Genomic DNA, 27,696 nt, shown 5'->3' on the forward strand with positions numbered 1-27,696 from the left:
TGGAGTACACAGAAACATCCAACCATAAAAGATCACCAGAGATTAATCCTGGGACCCTTTGCCCTAACCTGGCCTTTTCCTCGCTCTCGGGGAACAAGCTAGGTCCTATGGAATGTGGCTAGGTTCATCTTGGGGAAAGTTCAGATTTCAAGCTGAACTTTCCTAACGTTCTTGCGAGTGTTCAGGTGTGAGGTTTTGGGATCTGGTCTTCAATGGCATCTGAGCGGTTGGCTTTGCTGTTGTGGTAGCCTGGGCAGTCCGCTTCCCCATCTGATCTCCAGAAGCCCTCTGATGACCTCACTTCTCTGTCACTTCAAAATGGGCAAGGCCCTCTAAAGCTTCCCACCAGTATGCTATGTGAAATCCTAAGTTTGAACACTTTGCATGGCCTCAAGATTTGCAGTTCTTGCATCAGTACCTTTCATTCTAGGTCTCCTAGAGCTTTACAAAAGGTGCACTAGTAACCCCACTTGACAGACAGGGAAAGTGCAGCATGAAGAGAGTCAGGGCTTAGCTGCAGTTAAGCAAGTCCATGGCAGAGTCAGAAATAGAGCTGGGGTCTCTTGACTCTTAATTCCTTACTTTTGGTACTAGAGCATGGTGCCTTCCTCCCCCTTTTCAGGAGCTAGAGAATAGGCCTTGGAGTGTGTGTTAATGGCTGGTGCCTTGCTACCTATTAAAGAGGCTTGATGCCAAGGTGAGCAAGAAAGCTGTCAAGTTGTTCTGTGAAGATGACACCCGCTGCTGGAGGGAGGAAAAGGGACTGGTTTTCCAGCTATAAAAATGTGCCTATTATATGCTCTGATATTTCCAATGTTCATATGTTTTTAGACCCTTCTTTAAATGACAGAGAACATGAAAGGTGTTTGGTACTTTTCATTGTGTGTTTTTGAGGATAAAGATAGTTTGCTGCCGTATGTAATTACTTTGGGAGCCTCGGAGCCACAGTATCTTACAGCAGCTAGCATAATCTATTATCCTAATGCAATTTCCCATGACCACACTTGGAAGAACCATAATGCTCCTCACAATGGAAACGATACTGACACTGTTGTCAGTAATGCGCTGCGTCTTTTGAGTAACTAATTTTTCATGTTGTGTGGAGTCAGAGATGCATAACTAAAATGACCTTCGGAGATGTCTTCTGTGGAAAGCTGTGAGTTTTGACTGATCAGGGGCAGGTCACAAAGGGGACAAAATTCAGTTTTCACTGCATTGGTTCCCTACAAGATGTTTTACTCAACCAGTTACATAGTAAATATACTAATGTCTAGCTTCAGATGAATCTTTAGTGACCATGTAGCTTATCATTCGACATCTGTTAATTACCAGTACTGGAGCTTGACCTCTTTGGGAGCAATGAATTTCCATTGAAAACCATTGACGAAGTATTAAATAAAAGCAGGAAGATGACCTGCCAGAAAGCCTTAGTTAAACTTTCTAACAAGCCTGAATTGGTGGACCTTCAGGATTATAGTGTCAGGCTCATCTCTTTTCTCAGACGTTTGCCTGATGGGAGGGGCTTTTAATGCTGTTGTTATCTTTTAAATGTTGGTCAGAGCACCTGGAGAGAGCATCATGGCGGTTGTTAGAAAGTTAGTAAATACCCCCACCTCCAAGCCATCCTCTGCTTCTCTGAGCAGAGGGGAACTTGTGTAACAGACACTAAAAGAGCATGGATTTCCCCTTTGCTAGTGGTATATCCATGTAAGAGTCTGTTAAAACTGACAGCTGGAGGAGAGAGACTTCTGACACAGAAGAAGCTCATACTTATAGCCCAGTAGGACCTGGGTTCAAACCCTACTGATGTCTCATGTGGGGTTCATTACACCTGTGCTTGTGGATCATTGCTGGAAAGTGCTGCTTTGTCATTTCTAGATTCTCCGGGGTGGATTGAGGCAAGTCTCTGACAGTATTCACTCCCTAATCTTTGCGCTCATGGGCTGGTTGTTGGTCATGTTACTTTTTAGATTATTGTGTCTTTTCTGGTGGGTGAAAGAGGGGGCTCCAGACTGCTATGTTCCACCACATGTAACATGGGGTGTGTAGGTCCCCCCCAAATCTCACCACTGCTGGCAGAACCCTTTGCAACCAACCCATGGGGGAGGAGGCAGAGAGCTTTGCCCCCTCAGAGAGCTGAGCAGACAATTTCTCAGGGATTAATCAGATAGTAGCTCTTGGTTTAGGAAGTTTGCCGGGCTCCCTTAGTGCTATTGAGGAAGTTAAAAGCGGAAAAGGAAAAATTTCAAAAACTAGGAATAATGGTTGACCCTTTTCTTGCTATCGACATAATGCTAGTGACTCCATGGCTTTTAGGAAAGGTTCCTTCAGCTTGGCTCCCAGCAATGTTTAACATCTATCCTGTGCTGTAGGTGAGCCAAAGGAAACAAAAGTCAATTAAGTTTTAATGGGAGTCATGACCCATTTCAAGTGTTCATTTCCCACAAAATGTCACTGCAAGTATCTTGTGGTAACGTAGGTGAGCAGCTTTGCAGCAACAGCTCTTTCAATCCCCCCTCTGGTTCCGCCTGTTTCACTGTATCAAGTTGAAACTTCATGTCCTCCCTTCCAAGCCCCTGGTCAACTCAGCCCCGCCTTGCTTGCCCGCTTCCTGTAGCCCACTAGCTACACCAGCCTAGTTCACCCACTAGTCAGTTTCATTACCACCTCTGCCATGACACTGATAAGAAATCAACCAGTTAATGATGGCTAGGCCAGCGGGCAGGTGGGAATAGTTTGCTCCTATTATGGACACTATTATAAACAGATAAAGTATGTTTCAGTGTATCCCTATCTCCATATACATTTTGGTATAATTCATCTTCTTGGATTGTAAACTGTTCAGGGCAGAGTGCATTTTGTTATACCTTATGTGTTTGTACTCTGCTCAGTCGGGGCCCCAATTCTCATCAAGTCTTCTGAGCATGATAGTGATATCAATATTAAATCAATAATAAAGATGACAAAACAAGCGGTTCCCAGCGCTCAGTTTGCAAATGAAAAATAGACCTGATGAGAGATCAGCCATTTCCTGAGTGATGGTAAGTGATATTTTTTCTATGCCTCCTGGCCCACCCTCCATTCCCAAAGTACAAGTACAGTGCTCTGAGAGGGCCATGATAGCACAGAAATGCAGGAGCAGGTGAAGAGTGTGCAGTCAAGTAGGCAAGAAGAGCATTTAGTCCTGCAACTGTGTGGCCAAGTTGTAACAGCCAAGACAAATGACCACTTTGTACTTCCTGAAGAGGATAGTGAGACCAATTGTGATGCCGCTTATTAGTTATTAGTTTCCCGCCCCAAAAATGTTTAAAGCAGCTATTTGTGAAAGCTAAAGATTTGGCTCCCAGACCTCATAGCCATGATCAATGAGAAGATTTGGAAGCTCATCCGTAAATGAAATGTGGCCAGATGTGGAATTATTGATAACCCTTGCCCTAAACTATAAACTTTTGCTTCTAAGGCATCTCTGAAAAATTGTCAGAAGTAGCAGGAAGCTTCACAGCTCCACAAAATGTAGCTACAGTAGTTGGCTGGCTGTATCTATCTGTATGAAAAAGTTAGGTTAGTTATTTTCTGTTTGAAAGGAAAGGATCTGGCTAATAAAATAAGAACACATCATTGTTTGTACAAATACCTTTATGGCTACAATGCTCGTGACATGCAGAAATAATATCAATTAAAAAAACCCACACAAATAAAATAAAGGAAATACACTGAAGTCTGAGTTTGAATGAACTTTTTATAAGCTTTGGGGGATCAAAAAGGCTAAAAAATATGGTGTAAAGTCAGTGATATAATAAACTGTAAAGTCAGTGATACAGTAAATGCACTATAAGGTGGGTAGAAAGTTGGTTAGATTTGTTGGGCTCAATGGGTAGTGATCAATGGCTCCATGTCTAGTTGGCAGCCGGTGTCAAGTGGAGTGCCCCAGGGGTCGGTCCTGGGGCTGGTTTTGTTCAACATCTTCATAAATGATCTGGAGGATGGTGTGGATTGCACTCTCAGCAAATTTGCGGATGATACTAAACTGGGAGGAGTGGTAGATACGCTGGAGGGCAGGGATAGGATACAGGGGGACCTAGACAAATTGGAGGATTGGGCCAAAAGAAATCTGATGAGGTTCAATAAGGATAAGTGCAGGGTCCTGCACTTAGGACGGAAGAACCCAATGCACAGCTACAGACTAGGGACCGAATGGCTAGGCAGCAGTTCTGCGGAAAAGGACCTAGGGGTGACAGTGGACGAGAAGCTGGATATGAGTCAGCAGTGTGCCCTTGTTGCCAGGAAGGCCAATGGCATTTTGGGATGTATATGTAGGGGCATTGCCAGCAGATGGAGGGACGTGATCGTCCCCCTCTATTCGACATTGGTGAGGCCTCATCTGGAGTACTGTGTCCAGTTTTGGGCCCCACACTACAAGAAGGATGTGGATAAATTGGAGAGAGTCCAGCGAAGGGCAACAAAAATGATTAGGGGTCTGGAACACATGACTTATGAGGAGAGGCTGAGGGAACTGGGATTGTTTAGTCTGCAGAAGAGAAGAATGAGGGGGGATTTGATAGCTGCTTTCAACTACCTGAGAGGTGGTTCCAGAGAGGATGGTTCTAGACTATTCTCAGTGGTAGAAGAGGACAGGACAAGGAGTAATGGTCTCAAGTTGCAGTGGGGGAGGTTTAGGTTGGATATTAGGAAAACCTTTTTCACTAGGAGAGTGGTGAAACACTGGAATGCGTTACCTAGGGAGGTGGTAGAATCTCCTTCCTTAGAAGTTTTTAAGGTCAGGCTTGACAAAGCCCTGGCTGGGATGATTTAATTGGTCCTGCTTTGAGCAGGGGGTTGGACTAGATGACCTCCTGAGGTCCCTTCCAACCCTGATATTCTATGATTCTATGAAACCAAATGAGTCAAAGTTTCTGAAACGTGCTGGGTTGGGAGTTCTGGAGGTCTTGGTGCTATCTTTATTCAGACAATTGGTACAAGCTACAGTGCAAGTGCCATGCCATCCTGCTAGTGAGTATTAGTCTTGATCAGGTGGATAATGAATCGTGTACCAATGAGAGGATGGTTATCGACATGACTAGTTGGTTGCTGGCCTCTATGTTAAAACGGCAAGGTTAAAAAAACAGGGTGCAATTTAGTGCCAATATTGATGGTGGTGATGTGGACACCTGTCCACTAGGAAATGGATTTAAATCACCGCGTCACATCGGTTCCCATACAGCCCTGGACCTCAACAGCCTCAGCCAGACTTTGACCACAGATCAGGAGGTGAAAGGCTCAGCGTTTCCATACTGGTCTTTTTGGTTATGGAGCCTCCTAAATTAGGGACTGACTGAAAAGAAAGGTAGGCTTCAAAAAAGCCAGGAGTGACAGTTTTCATAGAAAAGGTAATGCGTTCTTCAAGCATAATCTGAAACCATTTCTTTATCCATTCATAGAAAGGAATAGTTGTGTCGCTGTTCTCTCTCTATCTGATAAGCATGCAGTGAGGAGGCTCCTATCCAGAACCCGGAAGAAGCGATGTGTTAACTGTTGATAGTGGGAGGGACACATATTTTGAACCTATTCAAAAAAGAAATAAAAATATAAACTGTGGCAGAACTCGGGGTGGGGGAGGGCGGAGCGGAGCGTGACCCCATGTGCCTTCCCACACATCGCTTCTGGAACCAGGGATAATGAAGAGATCAGCTGTAAATTCTTTTATATTGTCAAAGGCAGAGTCTTCTTCAAAGCAGAGGGAGGCCGAAACCAGAACTTCCAATCTGAGCCCCTTCAAATCTGGTTCACAAGAGTGGGGATTTTGGATAAGCATCTAAATTCATTCCTGTGCTACTTTTTCCCATGATCGATCCAAAACAGTGAGGCCTCCTTGCATGAATTTTCAGCTCAAAATTGTGCACGTCTTGTGAGCCCAGCTCTCGAGATTTCAGCATCATCCTACATGAACAACAAACTTAATCTAAACATTATGTGGGTCTTTACCTGAGCACTGTCTCTTTGGTCCATTTGTGCTTTAAATGTAGGGATGAGCAAACTTTTGTTGCTAATTACAAACAGGATCTGCCTAGGTGGGTTTGAGAGTTTGACTTGAACATTATTGGTTCTCACTCCATTTATAGCTTGAAAACAGGAGCAAAAATGGGCAGAGAGGAAAGATGGAGAGGGAAACCCAGGGTGGAAAATGTAGCATATGATAGCAGCGTGAAAACAAATACAGAGAGAGACTGAGAGAAAAACAGTGGGAGAGGGGAGGGAAGGGAAATTCGGATGGAAAAAATACATTCAGGTTATAGACATTGAATACAGGGCTCCCAGGAGGGACAGTCAAACTTTTCTGGAATTCTTCTGTCCCTAACCCACAACACAGGTTTCCATTACGTTCCGTCAAAAGCACGTTCTTTTCTGCCAGCGTTCAAAGAGCTTTGAGTTTAAACTAGAAGGGGAAATTATTTCAAACTAGGTTTTATTAACCCATAGCCAGAGAGGAAGAATGGTTTTGTGGTTGCAGCCCTGGACAGGACCTACATTCCATTCCTGGCTCTGTCACCGGGGCCAGCTCCAGGCACCAGCGTTCCAAGCAGGTCCTCGGGGCGGCGGTTAGAAAGGGGCGGCAGTGTTTCCCCGGTGGCGGCAATTCGGCGGCAGCTCCTCTGTCCTGCCAGCCGCGGAGGCCAATCAGCGGCAGCTTCTCCCTTTTGCCGTCCTCAGCAGCAGTTTTTTCATGGCTTGGGGCAGCAAAAACTATAGAGCCGGCCCCGTCTGTCACAGACTTCTTGTATGACCTGGAGCAAGTGGCTTAGGCCCTCTTTCAGAACAGCTGTTCAGCACATGTGGAGGATGTGCCTCAATGCTCTTCTGGATAAAGCTGTCTTCCTGAACTGGAGCCTCCAGGCCTGGTTCTGCACCCATGACACGGGGCTAATAATATCTTTCGCCCGTTTTCTGGGTTTTCTATTTAGATTGTAAACTCTTGGGGGGCAGAAGACTATCGTGCACGTTGTGTTTGGGCAGTGCCTAGCCCAATGGAGCACCAATTTTGGTTGGGAGCTGTAGGGGTTATTGTAATGCCAATAAATACCAATAATAATTGTAAACTGTTAACATAAGGTTCATGTAAAGTCCGCCTGACCTTGCTGATGGTGGAGTGTCATTTCCCTTTCTCCGCATCCCTGTAGAATATAAAGTGGTTGCACTTTGGATAAGATTGATAAGAAAATATCAGAGGGGTAGCCGTGTTAGTCTGTATTCACTGTTAGTCTTTAAAGTGCCGCTGGACTTCTTATTTTTATTGATAAGAAAAGAACAGTTGATTTTCTCTCATTATAACTGTGAGATTTCTTTCAATATCCTGAATTCCCCAATATTCCCTCTGTTTACCACCAGCATCTTACAGAGCACCTGTAGTGATAGCTAGCGTTAGGCGTAAGATGAATAATTGACTTTTTAATTTTACTTTTATATGTGTTAAAATGTATACTATAAAGAGGTATGGAAACGTGGACTATTTCCTGGGAGTGTGTAGATGTATAGTAGCCCCAAGTTTTTTTTATTGTAACTTACTAGCATTATAGCCATTTTTAATAAACAGACCATAAGAATGGCCATACTGGGTCAGACAAAGGTCCACCTAGCCCAGTATCCTGTCTTCCAACAGTGGCCAATGCCAGGTGCCCCAGAGGGACTGAACAGAACAGGCAATCATCAAGTGATCCATTCCCTGTCGCCCATTCCCAGCTTCTGGCAAACAGAGGCTAAGGACACCAGCCCTGCCCATCCTGGCTAGTAGCCATTGATGGATCTATTCTCCAGGAACGTATCTAGTTCTATATCAAATAGATTTCTGACCAGAGAGCATATTCTGTGTCATTTACTCAGTTCACAGCGCAGGTGTGCTCTGCTTCTGTTATAAATGACAACGAATTGGGACAGTGACAGTAATATAAAAGCAACTTCCAAAGTAGTCATAGGGCCAAATATTAAGGGTTGTGAGGGGATTGTCAAGGTTCATTGTTAGGTGGCATGAAAGGGCCAAATGGGAGGATGTAGAATGTCATAATAGCTTAGTTGTGTTGCAAGTGTCTATGTTAGCAAAACTTAGTTGACAAAGGCCAAACTAGACCATTTTTTTTAACAAAAGAAAATCACAGTTGAAAGTGCATCCGTAATGGCCGTGGAATTTCATTAGCATGTTAATCCTGGCAATGAATGGTGCATGTATTTTTTTCTCCTTCCAAACAGTTCGGTTAAGATAGTCTTCACTATCTGGGCAGGTAAGCCCTGAAAAAGATTGGAATTGGCATAGTTATAAGAGATTCACTTAGAATTAAGCACAGGAAGAGTTTCCTTTGAAAATTCCAGCATGAGGCTTTAAAAGCACAATGCCAGTTCTAGTCTGAATATGAACTTCTGTTGAAACACATAATGGACTTGGCAAACTCTGAAGCAAAAGTAATACTTGAATGAGTCAGCCTATCGTTTAGGCGAGCGCCCATGCACACACACAATCTCCTCTCCCAACCCCCGGAAGAAATCAAATTACTTTTCTCTTGTAAAGTGTTCCATTAGGAAAACAGAAAAAATATTCTTAGTTGTAAACTTCCTAAAATAAGAACTACAATTCCTCTATAGACAGCACACTGGCTGCATGACTTCCCCCTGTGATGATTAAAGCGGAGGAAACACACGTCCAGAAGCTCACCTGGGAAAGTCAAGCTAAGCTTAAAACTCAGTTTGCAAGTTTTACTGATTTGCAAACTACAAATGGACACAATAAAGCTCATTGGGGAAAAACAACAGTGAAAAATATTGTTCAGGGCTCATAAATGTTGCATCCAACCACACATGAAATAATTGAGAGTTACAGAACTTGTTCTGTTTCAGAGTAACAGCCGTGTTAGTCTGTATTCGCAAAAAGAAAAGGAGTACTTGTGGCACCTTAGAGACTAACCAATTTATTTGAGCATGAGCTTTCGTGAGCTACAGCTCACTTCATCGGATGCATACCGTATGCATCCGATGAAGTGAGCTGTAGCTCACGAAAGCTCATGCTCAAATAAATTGGTTAGTCTCTAAGGTGCCACAAGTACTCCTTTTCTTTTTGAGAACTTGTTCTGGATAACCTTTCTTCATAAAGTGGTGGGCATTTTGTATGAATAAATCTAAATGAATGCTAATGAAAGGTACTGGTAATGTCAGTGACCCCTTTTGTGCTAAGGCTGCCCATTGTCGTAGGTTGTATGATCTAGACACCTGTCCATCAGGAAATACACTTGAGAAGACCAACTCAATTGATGTCCTTTGTGAAATGGTAACATTGGGTCACTACTGATTTGATCTAAATTTGAACTGGTGACGTAGAGGTGAAATTCTCCATCACCCGTTACCATTCTCCTTAGCTATCACGGCTTCTTAATGGACATTTTGTCATGATTGTGTTACATTATGCATTTGTCTCACTTGCAAAACCTTCACAATTAAAAGTGAAGCCTGGATCCCCCCACCCCAAACACATTTTATTTGTTCTTTCACTTTCAATGTCTCAGACACTTTTAGACCATCTGTGAGTGCTCTTTTAGACCTTTTCCACTTTCTCCTCATTCTTCAGCATAAATCCACATAGGCCGTGTCCCTGTCTTGGGAGGATAGCGCTCTGGACTCGGAAAATCTGGTTTCTAGTTCTGACTCTGCTATTGGCCTGCCAGGCGAGCGCCAGCAATTAACATCACTGCCTGGTGCCTTAGTTTCCCCATCTGTAAAATGCGGATAATTATACTGACCCAAAACACTTTGAGATCTACTGAGGAAAAGTGCAATGCAAAAGAGAGGTATTATTATTATTATTATTATTATTATTACTACTTCTTACTTAGTGTTTCAGTGGCCCCCAATGCTCTAGTATCTGAGCACCTCACAATCTTTCCTGTAATTATCCTTACAACTCCCCTGTGAAGTAGGGCGGTGCTATTATCCCCATTTTACAGATGGGGAACTGAGGTTTAAAGAGACTAAGTGACTTGCCCAAGGTTGCCCAGTAAGTCTGCAATGGATCAGGGAAATGAACTCGATCACACAGTTCCCGGGCTAGCACCTTAACCAATGGACTGTCCATCCATTCTACTACTACTTATGCTGTGAAGTGGCCCCCGCAGAGTTAACTTTCAAGATGCATCATGGAGCCATTGCTAGCAACTCCACAGTTAAGTCTGAGTTACCACCATGACTCATATCTCTGTTTCACCCTTTAATGATTGAATTTACTCTTCATATTTGGCACACCAGCTCTTCAGAGGACAATTGAGTTTTTTATGTGACTGTTTTTATTGAAATACTTGCTAACGTTTGCAGAGGAAAAATTGAAAATTTGAGTTGAGATTCTGGCTTGCGTGGGAGAAAACACAATATAATCTCATTCTTTTCCCATTCCCTAGCAGACACTTGACCATGGCAGAAGAGGCAAGTTTGGCTTGCTTGGTTTGAGAGGGATGAGACTGATGATAAAGCTGTTGTAGGTTAATGCCAAGTTCAAGAGCAGAGCTGTGTGTTCATGGGAACTTGTCCACCATCAGTGTTAGGTTTGACTCTTGCCGTGACTGTAAGTGCTTTCGTATGCACCAAATTCACCAGTTGATAAAATGCAAATGTAATTAAATGCTTAAGGAATGTGTAGTTAAATCATCACACATATGTACATAAATTGTGCTGATGCGTTACTCCATTACTGTGAGGCATATCCTTCTTTATTATTATAAATGAATCTCTAATGCAGCTCATGCCAACTCTAAATGAATGCCATTCTTTTTCATTAGGTAGCTCTTTAAAATCGATAATGTTTTCTTTAAGGGAAAGCTTTGGCCGTTACTAATTTAAATCTCATTAACTTTTGACTTGATTTTCTGAGGTTCAGTTTGAACAACAATTTTTCATTTAGATATGAAGCAACAGGTGACATGTAATTTCACTTAAAAACCCAGGGTAGGCAGGAATAATGTTGGGCTAGCAGTCATTTAGAGAGCGTAAAGCGTGGACTGTTTTGTGTGAGGTTTATGCTTGTAATCTCCCTAGCATGCAGCATCCATAAGTCAGTGGAACATCTATCCCCTAGCAGTCCAGGCTGCAAAATCTCCTTTTACTGCAAAACACTCTTGATTTGTGTTTGAGAGAGAGAGAGGACCGATGGATCCACATAATAGATCCACCAGCCCTTCGCCCCTGCCCTCCTTCCAAGCCTGGCCCCCTACAGTTTGGTCTTTCAGTTGCAGTCGGACCCTGCTGAGATATGTCCCATAATTCACAGAGGTTGCATACCCTCTGTGCAGTACCAGGAATCTTATCTTCACCTGTGCAGCAGAAGCAAAGTTGTACAGGGTCCTGTATGTCTGCAGAGTACGTTTTTCCTCTTTGAAGAATGACTCGCTCACAAGAGGCAGTACTAATAGCAGCCCGTGTCTTTAATAAAACTTTTTGCTATCTTAAGCTTGTAGCTCATCACAAATAAGGTTATATTTTCCGACATTCATTACCTAGGGCGCGCTGATCCATCCCAGAGAAAGAGAAACTTCAGCTCTCATCGCTTTTAATGACATATTTTTGAATATTTGGTTTTAAACTATGGCAAAAAAATATATTATAAAGGGTTATGCTGCCTTAGGCAGGCTGTCATGGAGACTGAAAATTTAGCACAGCTTTTCAAAATACTGGTTGGCTGGAAGGGTAGTTCTGGCACCCTATTATTTCCCTTGCATAAAAATTAACACATCACAACCACTGGTTACTTTCAATTATGTAGAATCAAATGCTTCTTAAGAGAGATTATAAAATGAGGTTTGCAGAAGCTTAGAAGAATTCTTAAAATTGACAGCTTGACACAACATGATTTCAGATTATGTGAAATCTGACATAAGTATGTGTATGCTGTTTGCAACAAATTCTTTTCAAAGTCATCACGTTGGAAATATTTACAATGAAGGAGTAATAATGTCTTTAATATGCAAATCGTTTTAATTGCATTTATTACACTGTCAAGCCTAAAATGAAATATCATTTCTTTCACAAGTGACATGAAAAATTAAAGAAAATGATTGCTTTCATGTCACTTGTATTTCAATAAAAAAAAAAATCAAGTGTTTTCTCCATCCGTGAAGAAGATCTTCTCCATCTCAGCAATTTTCCTTCAAAGGAGTTTGGCTGACATTTACAATTTTTTAATTTTCTAATTTATATCTCTATTTACATCTCTCTTTCTCTCCCAGTTCCCAAAGTTACACCATTGACGTGCTTCCCAATCTAGTAGGGCCTGACTCTGCAAGTTGCAGAACGCGACCAACTCCTGCTGACCTCAGTGGGAGTTGAAGGCTGTCAACACCTCATAGGAAGCATGCAGCACCTTTTAGGACTGGACCTGTTGTCTACAGATGAGACAGCTGATCCTGCTGCCATTGAATTCACTAGAAGTTGTGCCATTAACCTTAATGGAAGCAGAATTAAGGCCTTATTTTGTAGCACAGAAACGTGTGTATTTTCCAATTTGTTATATTCCTTTCTGCGACTTTTCAGTGCCTTTTCTCTTAAAGAGCCACAAGCTCGAGGCTCGGAATGACTTATCTAACCTACCCATGGTAATAGCCATCCTCCTCTTTTCCCCCAAATACATGGCCTCAATCAGTCATTTCCACTTCCTTCTACTCAGTTGAGAACATTATATGATTGTGCTTGGGTTAAAAACCAGGAAGTGGAATTTATTAGAAACTGAGCACTCTCCTCTCAGTGTCCAAGTGACGTGTGACTAGTCAGTACAAATGGTGAAAAGCAAATTAGATTATTAAAACTGACAGAATTTTTACAATCTCCTGGATTATCAGGAATACAGGTAAATAGTTTTTAAAGTTTTATTTTCAGCGTCTTTTTAATTTGAGCAATGAGGCCTCAAATAGCAAGGGCAGGTCTACACTAGGGCCGGGATCGATGCTCTGAGATCGATCCACTGGCAGTCCATTTAGTGGGTCTAGTAAAGACCCACCAAATCGACTGCAGATCACTCTCCGGTCGACCAGAGATTTTCTCCTGTCAACCCCCCATGGTGTAGACATCAATCTAACGTATGTCGACTCCAGCTACATTATTCACGTAGCTGGAGTTGCACGGTGTAGGTCAACTTACTGCGGTAGTGTAGACATACCCCAACTCGGTGACTGATGACGCGAGTGCAGAATGAAGCCCCAGATAATGGGCTGGGCTGTTTAATGAATGAAACCTTAAAAAACACGTACTTGTGTGGCTATAAAGAATCCCATGGTGCTTTTCACAAGCACTGGGTTTGGCCTGGTGTCCTAAATTTAAATGCCCCCTCCTCTTCCCCTTCCCCTGCTGTGCAATGCGCTGATATCCTTACCCCATAGAGGTGGCTCTGTGCTTTGTAAAGTGCTTTGGTGTCCTGTGGGATGAAAGGAGCTATATAAATAAAATACAATTGCTGCTGTTTGTTTTATATTGCTGTGAGCGAGAAACAAATTGTATTATTAAGTGTAGTTAGTCACTTTTGCTTTACTAATAAATGATACACTCCAGCTGCCAGTCTTGTCATGCGGCTCATTAAGTTACACAAGCGTGAAAGATGCCATACATATTTAATAACTACTGCCATTGTTGGAGGAGGGCAGAAGATGCCAGGAGCATGACTATGATAGTGCACATATCATTTGTTTGGAAAGAACAAACCCTAACTAGGTAAACAATCAGATACATGTACCAAAGGATGCTACAGGAAATATACTGGGCATTGAACAGTTATACAGGCCAATATGCAAATATTTATTGCCTGGTGGCTCTAATTAAAAGATAACAAAGACAACAGTTGTTAGTCTATAGTAATTGTCCAAACCAGTACAGATGGTTTTGTTTTTTCATATACATAAAGCATCTATGTACTTAAGTTTGAAAGGCTTTTAATTTAGATGAAGGAAAACAGCAAGAAGGAACATAAGTAGCCATGAGAGAGAGCACTGTGAATGTTTGGCTATGTCTGCATAGCATGCTAGAAGTGTGATTCCCTTGCTTACGTACATGTCCTCGAGCTAGCTCGTATGGGCTTGTGTGAGTATAACTAGCAGGGTAGCCGCAGGACCATGGGTCGCGGCAGCTGAGTACATACCCACCAGTTTCAGGTAGGTTTGTACTCAGCGTGCTTAATCTCTGCCTCCCACTACCGCTACCCCGGCTACACTGCTAGTTACACTCACGCTCATCAAGCTAGCGCAAGTATGTGTTTATGAGCGGGGGACTTTCACTCCTAGCTCACAATGTAGACACAGCCTTAGTGTGTCGTTTTGTAACAGACTGCTGCAATCTTGAGAACAAAATGGTTACCATCTCTGCACAGGTAGAATTCTTAGACATTTAAAGGTGCAGTACTCAACAAAGTACAATACGCCTATTGCAGGTTTGAGAGCTGATACTGTAGTATTTACTACAGACAAATCACAATGTTACAATGTATATTATACTTTAAAGAAAAATATATTATATGCTGAAAACATACTTACCATATCTTGTAAATGGAAAAGATACATTGGGTACAGAACATAAAATGACGCTGTAGGTTGGCAGATACAGCTTTAATGTAGGCCTGTATTATGAAATGTTTCATGACAATACAGAAACATCATTTTCCACAGTTATTTTCCTTCATCTTTCCTACCATACATTTTAATAATATAATGTCTTACAATTGGAATAATTTTATTTTTGTGTAATTTTGTTAAATTTGTAACTCTCTGTCTTATTCTGAAGCCACTTGTGTTTTTAGAACACATTATTGGCATTTACTTTTTGATCAAATAATCCTCTAACAATTCCATTCCCTATTGTCCAATAAAGGCTAATATTCCTTTGATTTGTAAGTGTTCAGCCTCAGGAAATGAAATTATACATGTTCTGTCACTGTGAAAGGGAATTTCAGATTTAAATTCTACTGCATATGTACAGCTAATGGATTAAAATGAGAGAGAAAATTACAACTTAGGTTGGATCTTGGGTCATCACCTTTTCAAGCAAAGGTCTACCTGTCATGCAAGTGGAAATGCTAATTGGCTGACTGCCACTGAAATTATCTCTGCCGGACGATGGAAGGAATGGCATGAGCAACAGTAAAATTGTAAGCGTGATTAAAGTTTCAAAGTCAAATGCTTGGTGACAAAGAAAAGGACTGGAGCTAGTTGAATTACTCATTGCAAATAAATTCAGATGAATATAACCTCTGGGGTTTTTATCCTGTTCGTGAACAGATCCTAATTTCAACTCGTGTATTTGTTTTCCCCAAGGATTCACCAAATAGTTTGTGAATGTACAGGATGAAAATTGTTGATCCAAAGTGTTGACTCTACCGACTGTATTCACTGTTTATGATATGGGATGGTTGCCTAGGTCACACTGTATTGTTTCCACTCCTTGGTTGGATGACTGAAATCTTTAAAGCAGGAGAATAAGGAATAATGGTAATAAGCAACATATATGACACAATGAATAGTGAATACCGTTGATCCCATGCAGATATGGGTTGTCCTCTGAAGAATTAACCATTCCCAAGCATTCCTCTGAACAGCAATCCATATACATGAATGTTTACAAATAACTCGTAAAGGACCTTAATGTGGTTGGACTGAACAGGAATATGGGATTAGAACAAATGCTCATGAACAGGTGTCCCACAGCATAGCTGCCTAAAATCTTCTACCCTATCCACAAACACCATGTTGCTGATCCACAAGGCTTTAAGTGGTTCAGAATGCCCACAAGCCCTCTACAAAGGGGTGGGATAAACTGCATGAGCTGTTCCGACAGCCATGGATCCCCAAGGCACAGGTTGCTCCCTCCAACTCATCCCTGTTTCCTCCCAGATCAGGACGGAGGTGGCATAAAAGCCATGATAGTGGATTTATGCCACTGAAAGTTTCCCCTAGGCAGGTAATGGAGTTACACCAAATGTGAATTTGGTCCCATATATTCAACAGGGAATATGCTTGCCTACCCTAATCCAGGTTCCAGAGGAACATGCTCTACCCCAAATGATCATTCAACTCGAACTATCCATACTCTCCAAAGATAAATGGAAAATAAACTGATTAGTTCCATAAAGACCAGTCCCTCTGCCCCAGGGGACAAGAAAATTAATAGTTTCAATCTCCTCTGATTTAAAATTCTTATTATTATCCGCTCCCTGGGACTGTATTGTTTCCTGCTGAGAATAGTAGGCAGTGTATCTGGAGCTTCCTAATTGTGTGATGACTTGAGACTGCAGCAACTTGATCTGGGGCCTAGGTTTCCATTTGCTTTACCTTCAGTAATGTTATTCAAAGGGACTCTAATGGAAAGAGGCTCATCAATTATTGAAATGAATTCAGCTTTGTTTCTAAAGTTTGTATAATGCCAACAAATTGAAATGGGACAAGTGAACCCCTCCTCCCTGGGTTCTTGTGGCTGGCTGGAGAATATCAAACTATTGCAGAGAATCTGCATAAAGAGACCTCATACAGTCAGCAACACTTACAAAAATAACTGTCTATACCTCCAGTTATAAGAGCACATTTCCCTGGTATTGATCCTTGCCTGGAGTTTTCAGTGAGAGTTTCTATTCATAACTACACTTGAATATTTTCCAGCTGCTTTTTTTATTTTCTCGGGGGGGGGGGGTTGTTTTGTTTTGTTTTGTTTTTATGGTTCATCTGTTCCTTATAATTGCTCTGATCACCCTTTCTTTTACTCTGGAAGAAGTAACAAGAAATAGTCTCAACAAGAAATAGTAGCATCTCTCTCTAGTTTGGCCAGTGATGTTAGTGTGCACAAAAGTGGCAAAGAGATGGTTGGGCAGACTTGAGTGGTAGGAGGAACACTTTGGGGTAAATTACCCAGGGTGATTCCACTGACTTCTTCAGGGCTGATCTTTGTCCTTTTAGTTTCATATAGAGCTAGTCAAAAAGGGTAAATATTAGTGAAAAAGTTTGGTATCACTTTTATTTTTGCAGGTTTAGAAAACAGGACAATTTTTCCTTTATTCATTTTTGTGACTACTTTTTATTAAATTTTTCAGATTTGAAAATGTTCGGATTCCTGTTTTTTTTCCTCCCCAACTCTTTATTTTCTTAATCAGTTTTGCCATTGAAAAGGTGTTTATGGGCAAGGAGGAAAGCAGGAGTGGGGAAGGAAAAAATCATTTTCATGTTTTTTAAAGGAAAATTCAAAAGTGATTTTTTTTCACAGAAATGTTAGTTCTCTAGCAGAAGCCTCAGGGCTGCAGTACCTGCCCTATAATTTTTCTGCCTGTGGCCTTGCTGGGGAGGAAGGACAATCCACTGGAGAGGCTATTATTGGCCTGGGATTCAAGAAACTCAGGTTCAATTCTAGACTCAGCCACAGACTTTCTTTGCAACCTTGGGCAAGTCACTTAATCTTCCCTGTACCTCAATTTTATAAAATGGGGATGGTATTTCCCTGCCTCTTAGGAGTGCAGGGAGGATAAAATCCATTAATAGTTGTGAAGCACTTAGATACATTGATGATAATGTCTATGCAATTATGTAGCTTGGAGGGTTTTTTTTACCCCCCTCACATGCCGGTAGCCCATTTTCAACAGGACTATTCATTTTTATTAGCCTATTATAAAAATCTATAGAGAGATTCTTAGGACCTTGCCATGTTCTGGATTGGCTTGGCCCAATTTCAGATCTGATATGATGGTGCTCCCTCATGGATTCCTTTGCAGGACTGAGTCACTAGTGATCACTTTACATTCTGAAGGCTGTCTTCAGAATGAAGATGGCTAAACGCTTCTTCAAAGTGAAAGCTTAAATTAGGATAGGTGGCGTCTCAGGCAGGCATCTCATAAAAATTCTAAGATACCTGATGACCCTCACGTAGTCTCCGGGTGTTAGAATTCAATGTCTAAAATAAAAAGTTTTGTACTCGAACTCAGTTAAAAGAAACGAGTGATTGAAGATTTGGGAAATAAACCAGCTTGAAGTTTTATAGTAAGTCATTTCTGGATAAGGACTAGAGCTGGGTGAATAATGCAAATATATTTTCATCAAATATTCATTCAAATTGTTTATTGAAGTCCCTTCGGCCACATTAGCCCTGCTTTGGTGTATGCTTTCCATGAACATTGGAGATCTAGTTTGTTTGTGGAAAGCAAATTCAGTATTCTCACTGGAAGTTTTGGTTGTTCATCCCGTCAAGGCAGTGATGTTCCGTGAATGGAAAAAGATGCTAAATTGATAGGATCATTTTTTCATTGTGAAGAATGCACTCTATTAGTTATGTTTGAACAAATCCTGGGCAATGCATTTGTTTTTTAAAATAGTTCTAGGTCTCATAGCTCCAACAAAGAATAGCATGTAGCATGTCTGATTATTGTGATACCTTCCAAAATCAAATCAAACCCTTCTTTGGGCATACAGTACAGAAAGGAAATTGCCGGTGGAAAGAAGTTGTTTTAGAAAATTACAGAGGGGACTCAAAACTGGGCTTTGAATAGACTCTGTGCTCCGGAGTCCTATAAAGTATACAAAAACGTAAGGAAATGAAACATAGTCCCTTATTTCTAGGTGACCTATTTGTGTAGTTTGTTTTTTCAATGTGCCTTTTACATTATTTGATAACGTTGTGTCAGCCGTACAGAGGCAAGCCATTAAACTAAATATTTTAAAACAAACAACTATACAGTATACAAGCTCTAACCCGTCTCCCATTTATTTTAATATGCATTCTTAAAAACTTACCAAATTGGAAACTAATTACAAGATCAAAACCATCCCATCTGTTAATTTAGGATGCAGATCTGCATTTTAAACTGCTGCTTTTTTGGCTCTTTTTTTTTTCCTCATTGCTAAGGATACAAATCAGCTCAAAGCCAACAGCACAGCATCAGAAGGAGAGTTCAGTTCAGGTCGATCTGTCTTCAGAACATCCAAGTTAGAAGAGGAAGAAAAGATTGTTATGAGACCAGCCAGAGATTCCCTTCCCACAACACAATGTATTTCTGAACTCCCTGTCTCAGTCTCACTTTTACCTGCCAGCTCCCATTTGCTTTTCTCTCCATCAGCAAGTATTCTTGAAAATCCCTGTGATAAAATGCCATGGGAAAAGCTGGCATTGGAGCCATCAGTTTGCCCAGCAGATCTGACAAGTGCTACTGTACGAAATGTCCTTGTCCAGTAATATCTACTGACCCTACTTCTATATTTTATTTTTCAAAAGGAATTTCCAACTTCAGATCTCATGAATTATGCCCAACTCCCAGAAGCTGAGAATTCACAGATGCTCCAAAGCTGGACTTTGATTTTCAGATTGGTCACGTGTGTCTAATATGTGCCGCCTTTAGCATGTTGCATAAAAGACTAGATTGCTTCTAGCCCTGCGTGATTGCATAGGTGGGGACAGAGTAGGCACAGCAAGGAGGCTGCCCCCTCGTTCGGACCCATGGCGTTGAGTCTTGGAATTTTGGGTGTTCAGCACAAGGGCTGGTTGAAAAATTTCTCTCAACTTTTTAACCAACATGGAACTTGGTTTTCAGTTATGCTAATTTTGCAGGAAGTGTTTGATTTCTTTGAAAAAAATAATGGAGTTTTGTTGGAAATTTCAAACACTTTCATTTAATTGGAATTTCCCTGAAAGGAAAATTTGCTTCATTTTCTTTTGTTCCCCTACGCCCTGGATTCAACACCTTTGAAAAATCAGGTCCTATATATTTTTCTCCCTCCGCTCTCTTTCCTTTTATGATAGGTAGTCCCACATCTCTAGCAACTCCTCACTCCATAAATATAAAGAGCACTTCCTACAGCAATTACCAGACTTAAACAATCATATTAAGTAGCCCCCATAAAATTGTGTTTGAGCTTTAAGTAAGGACTGTCACTATTGGGCAACTTATTTTGACTGATTCCTTTTGTGGCCACTTAAAACATTCCATGACTGTCTTCTTTTCCTTATGTGCTTAAATGCTATAATCTAAAAGACTAACATGTTGATGTATTTAGCATCTGTTTCTCTCTCCTGTTACTAGTGTAAAGGCTTCTCCAAACAATTAGCCAGCTTCTCTTTCTGCTTATGCTAGTGTATGTGTATCTACAAGCACAGAACAATTTTTTCAAACATATTAATTATTCCACTTTTATCTGACAAATTTAAAATATTTCTTTTTTCTAGACTGAACGTTAATATTTGAAATGTGAGCAGTTTTGCACTGTTATGGTTTGTTAGCTGGTCAAAAACTAGAATAAAACTTCTGCAAAATTTTTCATGTAAATTTTGGCCCTTTTTGCTGAAATGTGAAGTTTTAGATGAGAAAAATTTTCAACTCGCCTCTCTGGACAGATGTGTCCATTTCTGTGCCCTGATTGACTGACAGTGCAATCTCACTCAATGTGAACACTTGCATGAGTGAAATTAAAGTGTGTTCTTTCTGAACAGCTCAGCGTTGAAATTTTGCACCCTTTGCACCATTTGAAATTCACAAACAGTTGTACCAGTAAAACTCAGTTGCTCAGTTATTGATGACAAGCACACGCAAATGTGGGTGAGTACGGGTGAACTCCAAGCTTTTGGGGGTACGGACGGTTTTTTGGTTTTCTGTTTGTACAGCACCTAGAACAAGGGGAGGGGGGTCTGGTCCAGGACTGGACTCCTAGGACTGTCGTACTACTACTAATAAATAATAACTGTTATTCAATTTTAAATTCAAATAGGTTGTTAAAGAAAAACTTTTGAGTAATTTATCCAACTCTAATCATAGCAAAGGTTTTTTATTTTTTTTCCTAAGAAGTGTAGAAGGTGGATCTCTAAAAATGCCTTCATCTTTTATGGATATATTTTTTCATTTATTGTATTTGTGTCCCTTTCCGTTGAAATGCAACTTCAGATGAGAATATAGTCAGAATTAAAGCCAATATTTATTTGAAATAAAAATAGCATCAAACTGAAGCTCATTAAATCATGTCTGACCAATGCTGCATAGAAAAGAAACATCACTGATTTCTATGACTCGCCTACTGTTTCCTCCTCTTTTCCTCACTGCTTGAGTTGTCTGGCCTGGCACCTCTCATGCTGCTAAAGGCAATGCTCTTAAATGCCACCAGTGAAGCCTTTTGTTATCACTCTTTCCTTTTCCCTCCTTAGCTCTTGACCAGCTACTTGTAATTTCACTGAGCGTAGCTGTGATTGCTGTTATTCAACAAAGGGGCTTGAAGATGGGTTGTTCTCAAGCTGCACAACCCGAAGCCCAAGTTCCTCAGTGCACAGAATACTTTCTCTCTTAAATAGCATCTTCTAAAATCCTGGGACTAGTCACATCGCTTCTCTGTTTTCCCTCCCACCTTCTGTCTATTTAGATTGTAAACTCTTTGAGGCAGGGATAACATCTCTCTGTGTATTGATACAGCCCTGTAACAGAGTGGCACCCACCTCTCATGAGCGCATCCTCGTTCAGATGTGTGTCTGCACCTCTTTCAGTCTGCGATGACCCCTTCTGGCAGCTTCTAATGCAGGGAACGGCAATGTTTGGCCCGTGGCCTGCCAGAGAAATCTGCTGGTGGGCCAGGCCGGTTTCTTTACCTGCAGGGTCCACAGGTTCAGCTGATCGCAGCTCCCACTGGCCATGGTTCGCCATCCCAGGCCAATGGAGCTGCGGGAAGGGCAGCCAGCACATTCCTCGGCCCGCGCCACTTCCCGCAGCCCCCATTGGCCTGGGACGGCGAACCGCAGCCAGTGGGAGCTGCGATCAGCCGAACCTGCAAATGCTGCAGATAAACAAACCATCCCGGCCCGCCAGCAGCTTTTCCTGGTGGGGCTCGTGCCAAAGGTTGCCGATCCCTGTTCTAGTGACTCCACCCTCCGGCCAAGTTACACACAGTCTGTATGGAACAACTCAGACAGACCCCTTCCAGGGTATTAGTCCAAAAAAGTCTTTGAGCGCTCCTGGCCCTGGTAGAGGGCCGTGCCCCCAGGGCTTCTCCCTGGAGACTCTTCACCCACTTTGATCTGTTCTGGCTCCAGCTCTCCAGCAGGGCCTCTTAACAGTTCAGATCTCCTTCAGGAGGGTTATCACTGTCCAACCGTAGGCCACTTCCCCAGTGGCTTATTGGAGGGGAGCGGACCTGGACCCACCCACTAGTCCAGGTCCCAGCCCAGGGACCTAAGAATAGCAGCCACATGCTGCCAAGTCCCTTTAACTAAACTGCTTTCAGCTCCCTGGGTCACTTCCCCAAAGCCCCTTCACCTTCACATATGCTTCACCTTTACTGTAGGGCATACCACAAGTCTCAGCAGCCAGCCTGGATCTCCCTCTTATTCCCCTGGTCACTGCCAGCAACTGCTCTATCCTTGGTTCTGTTGTTCCCTTCAGCCAGCCAGGAGCACCATTTATACTCCTCTGGCTCCAGCAAGGAACTGTCTCTCTCTCTCTCTCTCTCTCTCTCTTCACCTTCTTTGACATTGGTCTGCAACCTTCTAATTGGCTGATCCCTGCAGCCTTTCCCTGATTGGCTGCCTCCTGTGCAGTCTACCTAGGCCTCTTGGAGGACTTAGCTTCTTTCTGGGATGGGGTGTGGTAGGATCCTGAGGCCTCCAGCACCCCATCACAAGCCCCAAGCAAAATGGTTCCCATTCTTGGCTGGGGGCTTCAGACTCTAGTTATAATACAACTAGTAAATAAAAATATTACTTTTATTTCAGAAGAATGTTGTTCTTACCAAATAATTATAGTCAAATATGTAATGTTTTCTTCTGTACTGCATTATTGTGTGAGCAATAATAAATTTAGTAAATTAACTAGTTCATTCTTCTTTATTTATTTTTAGTTTACTTGAATTTAAAATTAGATTTCAGATAACTAGGTAGACAAACATGTATAAGAATTCCATGGTATAAATTGCTCTGCATGACAGGACCTTACAAAAATGATTACAGGCAGATTCACAATGCAAAAATTATTTATATGACAGGAAGCAGAAAGACAAATTACTCAGAGACTATGTACATGCTCTTCTATAATTGCTCATAAATTATTACGGTTCATATAAAATGCACCCAGATTCCCTAGACCACTAGGTATATTTATAATAACAATCATGTTAAATCACTAGAAAATGGAGGAAATGCAATACACATTGTAGGATGCTAACACAGAAATACAGGAGATTGTTGGCAGCAAAGTTAATTTGTAATTCACTGTATATATTTAAAGTCTTCCCTTTCACTTCACTATTGAAGGCATCATCCAGTTCTTCATTATGGGGATAACATTAAGCTATATTGATTGCATCTGGTCTGTAAACAATTTCACTAGAGAAGCAACTAGAACTGGGATCTTCAGAGGACTCTAAGGGGTTCAGGTATCAAATACCATTGAAAGCCAATGAAAATTAGATGGCAAACTCCATTAGGACTCTCTTGAAAATCACAGAATGCATGCATTAGGGATTACTGCCGAGTTCTGGAAGTGACAGGAAATAAAACAGAAATAAAATTTGCTATATTATTTAAAAGATGATAAAACAGCATCACCTACATGAGAAAGAAATTGGAATAATAGCTTATGTCTTTCATCTCTCATTGACTTCCATTCCCTGAGTTGGTGCTTGTGGAAAATTGACTTAAATCAGATCTAGCATATAGCTAGCCAACGTTGACCAATGTAGTGCATTGTTCAGGATATTGCAATGGGAAGTGGAAGAAATTGATTTGACTCATGGAACTGCTGGAGCTCAACTCTCTCCTACTCCCCTTCTGCTGTCCCCAAGTGTTTCCCTTGTTTAAAGTACACCAGAAAAGCTATTAAACTCTCATTCCAAACAGGCCACACCCTTCCCTTCTCTATTTTTCTGGCCAGAGACTGATCCATGTGGAAGAAGGAAATGCTGTACCAGACCAAGTCATCTTTAAAGGGCCCTCACCTCAGCCGGTGGGAAAGAGTATGGTTTTGGCAGGTGATCAGTTCCGGCAGAGCAGTAGGGGAGGCAGCCTCCCCAACAAGAAACCAGCCCTAATTATGGGTCTTTTGAGCCACAGAAATGCAACCATCTCTGTGGAACATGGAATCAGCACACAACAGCTCCAGCTCCTCAGAAGGGACTTGAGAATAGGGAAAGAGCTAGATGGTGATATGTTTATTTTATGATGAATGGAAAATGGGACTGTACTGGAAGGTATAGTTTGTTGTTTCGGTGCATGTCACTGACCCTCTGTGAAAGGTAATATACAGCGTTTGTTGTACTCTCAGTGTACTCTCACTGCTCAGAGTGCTGAAAAGATATTTTAACTAACTCTCTTTATTGTTGTACAGCAAATGTCTAAAATACATATGAGTTTGCCATTGACTTGAATGGGCTTTAGATGAGGCCCTTCTTAAGAAGCAGTAGATTATCGGGTTGGAAAGAACACATGTCAGATACATTTGTTATATAGCACAATGCCTCTCCTGGCTTTTCTTTAATGGCATTCATTTTTTTCTCCTTACTACCATGGAAATACCACATAGCAAGAGCAAGCCCAACACAAATGATGGCAAACTTAGTTCTTGATAATAGAGTGTCAAACTCCGCCTTAGCAGCTCCAGTCATTTCTAATGACTGCTTTGAGAATGCTCCAGATTAATCTAACAATTCATACACTTCAGTGATTGACAGCAGAGCAAGGAGAAAAATTCCAGCTACACATAAGCTTAGGCAGCCTGACCTAGATTTTAGCCTCTCCGGCTACATAAGAGGAAGCATTCTTGATTATGCTTTTTAACAAGAGGGAAAATAGTTAGGGGGGGAGAAAGTCATCTTCTGTTTGATTAATCTTTCTCCGATAATTAAGATTTAGTCCATGCTCACTGCAAGATTTTTTTTCTAAATGTCATCAAATGTTAGAAGCCCTATTACAAATCATTACCTCATTTTCAGTCAGTTCTTGACATCTCTCTGCTCTCCATAATTAGCATCTCACAGAATGCTCCTTTAAGCAAGTTGGCTATCTAGCTGAGGAAATGAACCGAAGAACCCACACGTGGGCAGAAACAATGGCGTGATGCGTCACATGCACAAACATCTCCCCTTCCACTGCTGCATCTGGTGTCCAAATAGTCTGATCACTGCTGCTTCTGGTGTCCGACTAGTCTGAGCCCAGTTGCAGGTTTGCTCTTTGTTGTATTTGGATACAATTAGAGGGGGGGGGGAAAGAGTCTAGTGTCCAGTGTGTTTTGCTTTCCTTTTCCTTTTGATACACAGATCCTGAGCTGGTGTAAACTGTCGGAGCTCCATTGGCTTCTCTGGAGCTATAACAAATTTATAAATGTATGACAAATAGTGAGACAATATTGTTTTAATAATAATAATAGCTCTTATATAGCACTTTTCATCCAAAGAGCTCAAGGTGTTTTACAAAAGAGGTCAGTATCATTATTTCCATAACGGAACATAACCCAGGGCTCCCAAATCCCAGTCTACTGGTCTGTCCACTAGGCCACAATGCCTCCCACTAGCTTTTTGTTTCTTTGTACTTGTCTGTATACATCCATCTGTTGTCCTTCATACTTAGATTGTAAGCTCTTTGGAGCAGGGATTGTCTTTTTGTTCTCTGTATGGACAGCACCTAGCACAATGGGGTCCTGGTTTATGATTGGGGCTCCTAGGTGCTACAGTAATACAAATAATAAATAATACTGAAACCAGCTGAGGATCTGTCCCATAGTGTCTCCAGATTATTATACTAGTAGCTGCGGTAGGAAAGTCTCAGCCAGTCTTCTTCCTTTGTAACTTGGCTCTGAACTACCACTTGACTTCATAGTGTCTTTTATGCACACTGCATTATTCTAATGTACTTTGCAGAGTCAAACTAACCTCAACTTTCAAGTTAAAATAATAGAGGGAGGGAGAAATAACGAAAAAGGGGGAAAATATGCCTCCTGAAATTGGAAAATAGATGAATTGATAAGGTGGAGTTAAAGGATGCTTAATGTTTGTTTCAGTTGTTCAGTGAGGAGCTAGTGGACATGGAAGTGCTAAGACACAGGATGAAAAAGAATTGAAAATGTCTTGACAGAAATAGTAAAAAAAAAAAGAATGATCTTCAAAATTCTGCTTCAGAAGCAGCATTTTCCGATTTTGACTAGGTTCTAAATGCAAACTTTTTTCCTAATACCTTTAAATTGTGAGACTCCTCTGAAAAATGACTCTGTAAGAATGGGATCTTCTTACTCACCTGATATGCTTTGTGTGTATTCAGAGCCATAAGAGTCTATTCATGTTTACTGTGGTCAGCTTTGCTGAACCAACACACTGGAATCTTTTCTGGCTCATGCATCAATGATGGAATTACTAACTGATCCAAAGCTCATGGACTCGGTTTGAGATCCCAGCAAATAAACAATTTAAGAAATGGCTTTGTACATTCCTTTAGGAAGGTAATGAAAAAATAATAGTTAATGTGTCAGAGCAATTAGAGGTATGCATGAAATAAAGAATAGCTGTCAGAGTAAATGAAAGAAATTAACATATATCCTATAGAGATGGGTATTGGATACACACAGAAAGAGGTCCCGTGGTTGCAAAACATAGCCAAACCTTCAGTGGATGAAAATCAGTATGGCTACATTGAACTCAATGGATCTACCCTGAAATATATCATCTGTATATCATGGATATATACCAGCTGGCCTGTGGATGATATCAATCCCTCATGTAATCCCACTGAAGTCAATGGAATTACATAAAGGATAAATCTTTGATCCAATGTACCTATGTTAGGCATCAAGCAGCAAATTGTGGACTACTGAGCCCTTGCAAAGCCCTGTTGATTGCAGTCAGCAAATATGTAACCGATTGCTGGATTTGGACCTTAATGTTTCCCATTACTAAAGAAGATTGTAGTGAAAGAGATTGAGAAGTGGTAGTCAATTGCATTTTTAAAGTGAATTATCAAAGCTACAGAGCCTGGAAATCCAGTTAAAAGAAATTTTAACCAAAGAACATAATCTGACATCAAAAGGACCCCAGCCACATCTTCCGCGTTGCTCTATTAAACACGATTGCATTGCACAGCATACAGTAAAGGTATCCAACTGTATAAGACACATGCATGCAACTTAATTAGTGCTTAGAAACAGCCTTGTGTAATGGACTTCAAAATAAAATTATAAAGATGTGGATTATGTCACATCTAATTATTGCTACTGTGTTGTGCTCCCAGTACCAGTCCTGATAGGGCTAACAAGAGCCTGAGAGGCCAGGGCATCACCTGAGACAAGGAGGGCCAGGGTTAATTCGGAGTGAAGCCTAGCTGGGGAAGGGCTGCAAAAGCATTATACAGCCAGGAAGGTGAAAACAGAAGGGGGCTATAGAGCAAGGAGACTGCTGTCACACTGGGTTGAGGGAGGTTGTAGGGAAAAGGAGCAAGTCCAGGGGGAAAGTAAGCCCTCAATCCTGCCCTGGAGTAAGAGACTAGGATAGGGGTGAAGTAGCTACGGGGAGTAGAATAAGATCCATTCATAAATCTAAGAAGATAGAGAGTCTGGGTAGGATGGAACCCAGCGAAACAGCAGCAGGAATGGGGACTGAGAAGACCCGGGTTGCTGGTTATAGGGTCACTGGGCTGGAACCCGGTGTGGTGGGTTCCCCTCCCAGCCACTGGTATAGTGGCACAGAGACCAGAGCCAGATCCAAATGCAGCCTG

At 41.5% G+C, this 27,696-nt stretch overlaps 1 protein-coding gene across 12 annotated transcripts in view; it reads left to right on the forward strand.

Annotated features, from left to right (window-relative positions):
• Positions 1-27,696, forward strand: part of IL1RAPL2 (interleukin 1 receptor accessory protein like 2) — a 551,213-nt gene that overhangs the window by 259,755 nt on the left and 263,762 nt on the right. The gene's annotated exons all lie outside the window — the stretch shown is intronic.

This window comes from Caretta caretta, chromosome 9 (assembly GCF_965140235.1).
Source record: "Caretta caretta isolate rCarCar2 chromosome 9, rCarCar1.hap1, whole genome shotgun sequence".
Lineage (NCBI taxonomy): Eukaryota > Metazoa > Chordata > Testudines > Cheloniidae > Caretta > Caretta caretta.